At 44.6% G+C, this 9,852-nt stretch overlaps 2 long non-coding RNA genes across 3 annotated transcripts; both read right to left on the reverse strand.

Annotated features, from left to right (window-relative positions):
• Nucleotides 1–1,581: 1,581 nt before the first annotated feature.
• On the reverse strand, nt 1,582–3,157 carry LOC310851025. 2 transcript variants are annotated; one of them, XR_014567542.1, is made up of 3 exons: nt 3,024–3,157; nt 2,442–2,573; nt 1,582–1,797 (listed from the first exon to the last, which is right to left on the reverse strand). It is a non-coding gene; the product is annotated as an uncharacterized lncRNA (long non-coding RNA). The 2 variants fall into 2 exon arrangements; XR_014567543.1 differs by lacking the exon at nt 3,024–3,157 and adding an exon at nt 2,667–2,757.
• A 956-nt stretch (nt 3,158–4,113) lies between these two features.
• On the reverse strand, nt 4,114–7,226 carry LOC310851869. The gene is made up of 3 exons (XR_014567900.1): nt 7,151–7,226; nt 5,540–5,592; nt 4,114–4,162 (listed from the first exon to the last, which is right to left on the reverse strand). It is a non-coding gene; the product is annotated as an uncharacterized lncRNA (long non-coding RNA).
• Nucleotides 7,227–9,852: the final 2,626 nt, after the last annotated feature.

The raw sequence follows: 9,852 nt of genomic DNA on the forward strand, positions 1-9,852 counted from the left end.
AAGTACCACTGTACCATTTAAAATTGCCAGTTGCTTGTTAACTGAAGGTTTCCAAGTGACTTATGGCATGTTTAAACATAAAGAAATTCTACCATAAAGACAGAACAAAACAACCCTCCCCTAACCGCCACAGGCTTGGAAGCATGCTAGTAACAAAACTACATCACCTTAGTCTAGCAAAAGATAAATGTTGTCAATGTTGCAACCCTAACAACAATGACAAAATTCTTTAAAGGATTGCCTCACATGTGAAGAGGAAGTACCTTTGAGAATGAAAGGTGGGGAAGATGGTTAGATGTAGAAAGACTCGGGGGAAGAAATATGTGGTAGGGCTTAGGGGTTGCACGAGGATAGATGGTTTGATGTCCAGTGAGATAGGCTAGTTTCTTGGCTGTAAGGAGCAGAGAGAGATGAGAGGAGCCTGCATTGGCCAAAGGGTCTTGCCCAACCTTATCCAACTTGGAAGCCTCCAGATGTTTTGGATGGCATTTCCCATCACCTGTGCTGCTTGGGGCTGATGGGAACTATAGTTCAAAGCATCTGGAGGGCTTCAGCTTAAGCACTTGTCCACAGCAGCAGATAGATATGGCCATAGATGGTCACATTAGTCCGCCCCATTTTAGACATCTCACTAGCAAATATGCAGTGTGTCCACATGTCTGCCTTCATAGAGGCAAGTGTAACAATGTGTGGTAGTCTATACTCTTTACATGGTTTATTTCTATGGATCATGGCATTAGTGCAGCTGACATAAGTTTAATATGAAAGGCCTCCCCACATGAACTATCTGTGACCTTCGTACAAGCTCCTATCTCATATGGACCTGGAAAGAACAGCTAACTTCCTGATCCTAATAGTTGCAGAGAAGATCAGAACACAAATGTTTCTATTATTCCAGGAAGGTCTGTTTACTCTTTATTAACCTCCTATAAGCAGGAATCAGACTTCAGACAGTGAAGATCTCTTTTAAGGTAATCTCAAGGACCTACATATCGCTGGACTAGGGACCAAATGAATGGATGAGAGACCTTTGTTTCCTTGCTGGCACAGGTTTCTGAAGGGGAGAGCTTAACTCTTGCAGAAGCCACATGTCTCAAATCCTTGATTTTGTGCACTGCTTTGCTCCAATATAATGTACACCCCTTCATTATTTTGCTTTCCTATGTAATGAAATTGTGTCAAATATCCAATAGCAAAGCTTTCACACCTCCTCTAGCACAAGGGAGATAAGAACGCATTCTTACACTTTCATAATGTCTCTTTCCTATGGTTGGAAGATTGCCTACTTCACAAAAGAAAGTATTTGTTCCACAAACATTGGCCTTTAGCCCTGCCCACCACTGGCTGGTGACCCCCCCAAAGGTTGTCATGAGGAAATACATCACTCAGGCTGAAAAAGGGTTCTCCATCTCTGCTAAGTCTCGTTGACCAACAGATCTTCAATGGACAAGCTCATCCTCATTTCTTTTTCTTTTATTTATTTCCATGATTCATTGCAATTCAGTAAAATAACTTGGAAAACAAATTATTCTGAAAAACCAAATATAGAGAAGAACATGGAAAGGAAAGTCTCCCATGGTGCTGACTAACAGGAGGGGGTTCATTAGAGGAGGATCTTCACTGCCAGAAGCCCCAACAGGGCCAGAAGGGGAAATCTCGATGATGGGGGTGCCTTATTGGCTGGTTTGCATTGAGCATTTAGTGTTTCAGAAGCATGGAAGGGTGTTCCAATCATTTCTTGCACAACTGCACAGAAAGACTTGGTAGTGCAACCTTTCACGATGATTTCATTCACACCTGGAGATGGAAAGCAGAGACTACAGTTTAAACCCACAAACCAGGAAAAGGAAAGTTCTCATAATTAGGAATTCATTCAGTTCATTTCTCACAATGGGCCGGGCCAGGCCAGCTTGATGCTCCTGAACATTTTATTATTATTATTAGAACACATCTCCCAGACAGACTTTATGCATTTCTCTGGACTTTGAATAGCATTTACAGTACATACAAAATGTGCTTCTTGCTGGTGAGTTCATTGAAAAGCATGTGTTGTTTCCAAGTGGATTCTATTCAGAGTAGACCCACTGAAATTAACAGAACTAAGTTAGCCATGCCCATTTGTTTCAATGGCTCATCCTGGGGCAAAGTTCGCAACCTGGAGCAAGTACTTTGGGGTTAGCGGAGTTTGTAACCCAAAGTATTTGTAACCCAAGGTACCACTGTATTGGCTACAACCCTGAAGAGTTACATAAAATGTGCACATTTCAGGTAAAAAGTAAACACGAAATTGGTTTTAAAAAATGCAAGCAGATGAACAGAGCTGGATGGAATGGACCCCTGTAACTGATTGCCAGCAAGACCAAAATGGGACAGGACTTGCTGCTCAGTCAATCCCTGATCATAATCAGCAATATCAGCATAGCAGATCATATCAGAATTACCAGATTTGATGGTTGCATCCAGACAGTAGTCCTCATCTCCTGTACATTCTGCCTCCTCTGTAGAGCACGGGGGATATAGAGAAAAGCAGGCTGGACATTTTTTCCCATTGGCTTTACTGCTTATTGGTGGCACTATTGGGGTTGGGGGAAAATCAGAGACACTGTCAGAAAAGCAAATATACTGGGGGCAGGGACCATTTTCCAGCCCAAGGACTGCGTTCTCACCTGGGGTGCACATGCCAGTCGTAAGATGGGGCCTGAAGTGCGTGGAGCAATGAATGCTAAGCCTTTCTTTCATACAGTAGGCTAGTTTCTCTATCTTGGCAAGTGAGAGATGTCATCACAATTCACATTCTGACCAGGCAAAAACATTCAATAAGGTTTGGCCTCTCCTTTGGAGGTTTTCAAGCAGAGGTTGGGTGGCCATCTCTCGTGGATGGTCAGTTCAAATGGGGACAGGTGGTCCTTGAGATATTGGGAAACATTTTTATGTTCCTATGTTCACGCACACACACACCATGGCACAACCTGGCTTCTGGAGCACAGCGCAGGAAAAGAGGATGGGAGCAAAACTATACCTACCTTGAGGAGAAACAGATGCACAGTCATCCCCCTTACAGCAGATAGCTGTTCCTCTGGCAGTGATCATCTTGCCCAAATTCAGATAAAATGATTCAAGTCCGCAGATGTGAGGCGATACGCAGCCTTTCATTACTTCTTGAGTTGTTAACTGAGCTGCAGAGAAGGAATAATAATAATAATAATAATAATAATAATAATAATAATAATAATAATTTTATTTGTATCCAGAGCAGCTAACATAAAAACAACGCAAAACATAACTTTAAAATAAGCAACCTACATCTCAAAAATAACATTCAACAATCATTAGGATAGTATAAAATAATAATATCAACATATAACAGTTAAACAGAAATCCACTTAACTGTTACAATAAATAATTTCTAAACCGCAATCGATAAAACAATGGCAAGCCACAGTACATAAAATAATACAATACAAATTGAGAAGCAGAGACTAGTGGGTGAAGCAAGACAGGTGGAAGGAGGCCTTGCCTGATGAAGTCTATCCCCTCACAGTTCTTCCTCCAGGACCAGCTCCCTTGTGAGGACTCCTAGATAAGCATTTAGGGCAGTGTCCTACAACGCACTGCCCCCCTGGTGTTGCTGGGCTACAGCTCTCATCAGCCCTCGCCAGCACAGTGAAGGGCCAGGGATGATGGGAACTGTAGTCCAGCAACATATGGAGGGACGCCAGCCCTTGACCACAGTGCCAGGGTACCTCAGGCTGCAGAGGGCTGGAAAAGTGAGCTCTCTGCTTGAAAACCTAGAGGCCCGTGTTCTCCAGATGTTTTTGAGACTATAATCTCCACCAGCCACAGTCGGCACTGCCAATGGTGAGGGGTGAGGGGAGTTGTAGTCCAAAGCATTCCAAAGCTGCATTTCGAGAGCTGCTAGCAATCTAAGCAGTCACCACTGCAAGTGAATGAATGAATGGCCTGGTTCCAACTAGGGCATCTTGATATGCCTTTTTGCAAACCTATGGCCTATGGCCTGAATTTGGTGGAGATCCTTCTCACTCACCTACTGTGGCTTCAAGAACAGTAACAGCACATCTGTCTTCAGCAGCACTGCAGTTCGCCATTGTGCCCGTACAGTTCAAGCCTGGCCCTGTGCAGGTTTCACACTCCAAGGAGTCACCTGCAGTAGAGAAGATGCAAGGTTTCCTAAGCAGGGTCCATGTGCACACATCATTCTACGTTATCATCTGCAAAAGGGGCCAGGATCCCACAAATGTGTGTCAAGCAGTGGTGGAGCTTCATGCTCCAGGACCGCGGGGTGCAGAGCAGGCGGGGGCGGGGCTGGCATGCGTCCTAGGGGCATGGCACACCATCCGCAGGGATGTGACGTGCTGCCAGCAGGGGCGTGGCGTGCATCCTGGGGGCATGGTGTGGCGGGCAGCGTGGGCAGGGGGGCGGTGCACTCTGTTAGGATATTTCCGTTCCACCTTAAAAGGGAGCAGGCTTGTGAGTCACAGAGTCTGCGTATTTCCTGGTCACAGGATGTTTATGTTTGCTATTGCTTTCGTTTTCTCTCTCTCTGCGCCAGAACACACTAGCAGGCAGTCACGTTTGTTCTTTGTTCTGACCAACGCTGAATAAACATTCTAAACGATACCCTCCTGAGTGCAACTTTCGCTGTGTGAATTCTGCTGATAGAGTGTGCATCAGCCCAGGAATGCGGCAATCTATTTCTGGAGCTCATGCCGCTAATTGCTGATACTGTATCTACGGGAGATCGATGGACGTCCGGCAGCCGGCTTGGGGGCTCAGATGGACTTTGTCTCCCTGGCAGTATCCATGTGCACACATCATTCTACGTTATCATCTGCAAAAGGGGCCAGGATCCCACAAATGTGTGTCAAGCAGTGGTGGAGCTTCATGCTCCAGGACCGCAGGGTGCAGAGCAGGCGGGGGCGGGGCTGGCATGCGTCCTAGGGGCATGGCACGCCATCTGCAGGGATGTGACGTGCTGCCAGCAGGGGCGTGGCGTGCATCCTGGGGGCATGGTGTGGCGCTCAGCATGGGCAGGGGGGCACCCCACCAGGCTCGCGCTGCCGGGGGCGGTGTACTCCCCCTGCAGTCCTCTTCCTCCGCCAGTGGTGTCAAGTGCAACGCTGTTCCTGCTCTGTGTAACGCGACACTCACCAGCTTGAAGGTGATACAGTGGTACCTCAGGTTAAGTACTTAATTCGTTCCAGAGGTCCGTTCTTAACCTGAAACTGTTCTTAACCTGGAGCACCACTTTAGCTAATGGGGTCTCCCGCTGCCGCAGCGCCACCAGAGCCCAATTTCTGTTCTCATCCTGAAGCAAAGTTCTTAACCTGAAGCATTATTTCTGGGTTAGCGGAGTGTGTAACCTGAAGCGTATGTAACCTGAAGCGTATGTAACCCGAGGTACCACTGTATATTGGTTTCCACCCCGGTCAGCCCTTCCAGATTTCCCAGCTTGGATCTTCTTTACTCCCAACCATCCCACTGCAACACACACTGGCCCTAGAAGATTATGACTGCCTACCTGGGATTAGAAGCACAGAGAAGACAAGAAGTCCCAAGAGAGCCGGCATGGCGCTGGGGAAGAAATGACAGGTGGAAATGAATGCAAAAGTTTTTTTCAGCCTGGTGTGAATTATGAAGTAGAGCTGCATTTTTATTCCTATCGCTTCAGGGAATGTAAATTAGGTAAACTGGTCTCTAAACACGAACTGAGTAGAATTTCACCCCTGTTGTTGCAAACTGTAGATACAAATCTCCTGGCCAATTAATCCTTTGAGAAGTTCATGGGATCAAGTATACATATTGGGGGTTGTGTGTGTGTGTAGGGGTGGAAAACTATATTACCCCCCCCCATTTCAACAAATAATTTTAAAAAATAAATAAATCCCAAACTTAATAAGCAACCAATTTAAGGAGCCAAATCCATCCAGGCTGTAAGGCTCACCTCATATTTTATCAGAATCCTGCTGTCATGTGGAGGTGCTCAATGTATGTGCCAGTGGAGATCATAGCAGTCAGGTGTGCTGCCATTTTCTTCTCAGTTCCATCCGAGAGCGGTGTGTATATGTGTGTTGCACGCGTGTGCACGTGCACACACACACACACACACACACACACACACTCCTAATAACTAGAGGCTGGCATGACTAAACCAAGTGAGATCAACCTTATCTCCTTTTTAGATAGTGTTACTCATGTGGTAGATCACGGGAACACCTTGATTTCAGCAAAGTATTGGGTAACTGTGGTATGTTAAAGTTTTCCTAGCAATGCTCAGCTCCCTTAACAAGCTATAGTTGCCAGCATTCTATGGGAGAAGTGTGCTTTACATGTGTGGTTGTGAGCTTACTCCCAAGTATGTATGGCAATGAGCATAGCCCAGCAAAAATTTCCTGACCAGCTTCTCTGTCTTCTACAGACAGACTGAGTGTCCCCTCATTTTGATGGTAGCAGCAACAGAAGGGGACTTTTCAATGGTGGCCCCCTTTCACTTCCAAAGGGCATGGCACCTACCCTCCTATTCTTCCAGGGCTGTAACATTTAATGTTATTTTAACACCATTTGATTTTAATCTGTTTATAGCTATGTATTAGTTTTAGCTTTATTTAGTTTTTATATATCACCCTAGATTCCTCTTTCAGTGGCACAGGAAAGAAACATCTTTTCTTAAACAAAATAAATAGCAACCTAACCATGAGCGGTAACCCCTCTTCCAGAACATTGCCATTTCTCAGAAATACAAACTGGTATTATTTCTAGATTTAGGCCACATTCACACCATCCATCCGAAGCCCTCTGATACCACTTTAAACAGTTGCAGCTTTACCCAAAGAATTTTGGGAGCTGTTGTTGTTTGTTAACGGTGCTGAGGGTTTTTAGGAGTGCCTCTGTTGCCCTCCAAGAGTGACACATCTCAGAGTTCTCCATGAAGGCAGATTGATTCTTAACCATTCTGAAAACTGAAGCTCCCAACAATTCTCAGCACCCTTCACAAACCACACCTTCAAGAATTGTTTGGTGACACCCATGACTATTTAAAGTGGCATTGAGAGTGCTTTGAACAGATGGTGCAAATGTGATCTAAGAGTCTGCCAAGTCTAGAGCTCCAAAACGGATGTAGTATGTGACTTACCACAAGTTGTGAAGGACTGCAGGGCAGCTGCTCCTCAATCAGGATGTCTTCTTCTGGCTGCTAAAGGTCACTTATGGCACATCTATTCTGGAATACCTTGCCTTATGTAGGAGCCAAAGGCTTTGGAACGACACACAAGAAATATTTGCATTTCATGCTATATATGATAGCACCAATTTTATGTTCCCTACGAATGCTCCACCCATTCACCACTCAAGGTTTTTAAATATACATACATCCATAAAAATATGGTAGAACAAAGTTCAATTGGGTCAAACAGCTTTTTTAAAAATCCCCATAAAAATGAAGTGCAAAATAGCATAAGGATCAAGCATAGAACAATGAAATAAAATGAGACAATGGTATGGGAGGGAACCAAGGTACAAAAACCAGATGTCATCAAGGTAGAAAGACACACCTTATTCTGGATATATCAATTCCAGGTTCGTGTGAAGATTAAGATAGATGAATCTGTACATTTCTGCTTCTGATTCTCATTTTTTGCCCATATCCCCATAACGAAGAAGCAAGAAACATTGCATTGGATGGAATACTTATATTCATTATATAGCAAAGGAAAAGAGCTGCAACAAATTGAACTGCTTTGTGAGTTTAAGGGCTGGTGGAATTTGGATCAGCTGGTGGGAGGCGAAAGAAAGTACAGTGGACGCTCGGGTTGTGAACATGATCCGTGCCGGATGCATGTTCACAACCCACAGAGGCGCGTCTGCACACATACAGGTTGCAATTCGGCATTTCTGCACATGGGTGACTGCCGAAACCTGGAAGTAACCTGTTCCAGTACCTCTGAGTATTGGTGGGTCCGTAACCTGAAAAAACGCAACCTGAAGTGTCTGAAACCCAAGGTATGACTGTACCTCTTCACACAGCACAGTGTTAAATGATGGGTATCGCTTCCACAGGGCGCAATGATCGCCACCAGCTTGTATGGCTTTAAAAGAGGAATGGACAAATTCATGGAAGAGGAGGCCACCAATGGCTACATGTCATGATGGCTATATTCTGCCCTGATCATCGGAGGCAGTAATACTTCTTAAGATCAGTTATTAGAAGACACAGGAGAGGGAGAGAGCTCTGATGCCTGAATCCTTCTTGCAGGTTTCTGAGCTAGATGGGCCATTGAGCTAATCCAGCAGGATACGTTTCATGTCCTGAGGTTCTCAAGCTGTGTGAATGTGTACATGTGAATATTTGCTGCCCACATATTCGTAACATGATGTTTAAAACAACGCCCCTATAAACGCTGCCTTTCATTTCCAGTCAGTCTTGAGGGCCAAATGCTGGCTTCCAGGCCTCATTCCTGGGTCCTCAGGACTCTCCTTAGTTAAGCAATAAACCTGACCGAGACCATGGTCCTCTCCACAGGCCACTCCTCTTGCTGGTTCTCCTTCTCGTCCTCTCTTCAGGTGGTTGCGCCTGCCAATAGTGCATCCTTTAACTGTAATAATGTCTCTTGTTTCCATCACTGGAGAATGAAGAGGGCATGTCTCTTGCAGTGCTATTTTTCTAGAAAAAGAGGTGAAGGAACACCACAAACACTTCCCTCATTCTCTTGCAATGGCAATGGCACCCACCTAAGAGGTGCCGGAATTGAGATCTGGTGAGTTCTGGCTGAAAAAAAGCCCTGCCAACAACCCTGTGTAGTAGGCTCATCTGAGAGTGAGTGAGTGAGTGAGTGAGTGAGTGAGTGAGTGAGTGAATGAGTAGCCCAAGGTCTCCTGTGACTGAGTGGGGATCTTCCAACTCCACAATTCTATGATGCTAAGCTTTGTGGGTCTTTAAAAGACTGGCAAACTCCATTGGGCTGTTGTGGTGAAAAAGGCGTTAAGCTTTTTAACTAACTCCTTTTGAGGTTCTAAATGTTTGTGTTAGGCTTTGAAGCACTGCAAGGGTGTGAGCGTTGGGGTTGTCATATTTCCAAAAGTAAAATTCCTGACACCCACAAAGTTGTTTTAGAAACCCACCCAAATTGTTATGCTTTTCGAGTGATTTTAAGCTTTTTGAGCTGTTTCCATGGCTTTTTCCATCGCTTTGCCATCCATCTGGGTTTTGCCTGACATTTTGCTGATATTTTAAAAAGTGAAAATCCGTACACCAAAATTCGCCTGTTTTCAACATCCGAATACTGGACACCATTTTTGACATCTGAATCCTAGATATGTCTGGGGAAACCTGTATGTTTTGCAGCCCTAGTGTGCTGTCCAACTGAATTCAATTGCTAGGAGGCAGGCATTATACCTGAGCTGTAGGTGTGTTGCCTATGTTAATCCCCTTTGTGTGTGTGTGTGTGTGTGTGTGCATGTGCATGTGTGTGTGCGCTCTCCATCATCATGTATATAAATGCAAAAGTAACAATGAGCATGTAAACATTCCTCAATCAGCCTTTGGCTGATTGACATCTAGTGCCCTTTTAAAACGTGTTGGCGTGGGGTGTTTGTGTTATTGGGTTGTTTTTGTTTTTATTATATATTTTGTGGTTTTGTGTTGTGACCGTGGTGTACAAATTTCAATAATAATAATAATAATAATAATAATAATAATAGACTAGATCCGCCCCCGGGACTGGCAGAGTTAGTGTCCCTTTAACAGGCAGGCAGAAATTTAGCAGGTCAGAATAAGGATTTTGAGTGTTATTCATTAGAAGTCCATGGGATTTAAATTCCCACTTTTAACAGTTTAAG

Source organism: Podarcis gaigeae (genome assembly GCF_964106915.1).
Source record: "Podarcis gaigeae genome assembly, chromosome: 8".
Classification (NCBI taxonomy): domain Eukaryota; kingdom Metazoa; phylum Chordata; class Lepidosauria; order Squamata; family Lacertidae; genus Podarcis; species Podarcis gaigeae.